Source organism: Etheostoma spectabile, chromosome 12 (genome assembly GCF_008692095.1).
Source record: "Etheostoma spectabile isolate EspeVRDwgs_2016 chromosome 12, UIUC_Espe_1.0, whole genome shotgun sequence".
Lineage (NCBI taxonomy): Eukaryota > Metazoa > Chordata > Actinopteri > Perciformes > Percidae > Etheostoma > Etheostoma spectabile.
This window is the reverse complement of record NC_045744.1, coordinates 3,149,746-3,150,196: the sequence shown is the minus strand read 5'-3', so window position 1 is coordinate 3,150,196 and position 451 is coordinate 3,149,746.

Here is a 451-nt window from a genome sequence, read left to right as displayed (position 1 = left end):
TGCTCTTTGGGGTGATTTTGATGGGTAATTTTGGGGCGTCTTATTCAATTTTATAGCATTTGAAAAAATAATTGATGTGGTTTTGAAATAGTATTGAGTAAAAGTTGACATATTCCAGTCTGTGATTCTCCATCAACATCCATTCCTTTAATTTTAGTCTCAATAATTCCTAATTTCTGCTTTTCTAACTCAAACATTATAATTTCCTATAAATTAGGCTTATTTACCATAAATTCCAAAAATAACTGTAAATAATTAGTGTTATGTAATGTTGAAAACACACACAAAAAAAGTGACAAACGTGGGAAAAAGCATCAAAAGTGTTAGGGGAAAAAGGACAAAAACATGAGAAAAATTAAAAACACTGATAAAAAGTGTCAACAAAATTGTTGATTTTCAATTTTGACGGGAAGACAACACAAGGTGTTGTCCTCGGGTCAAATTTGACCCC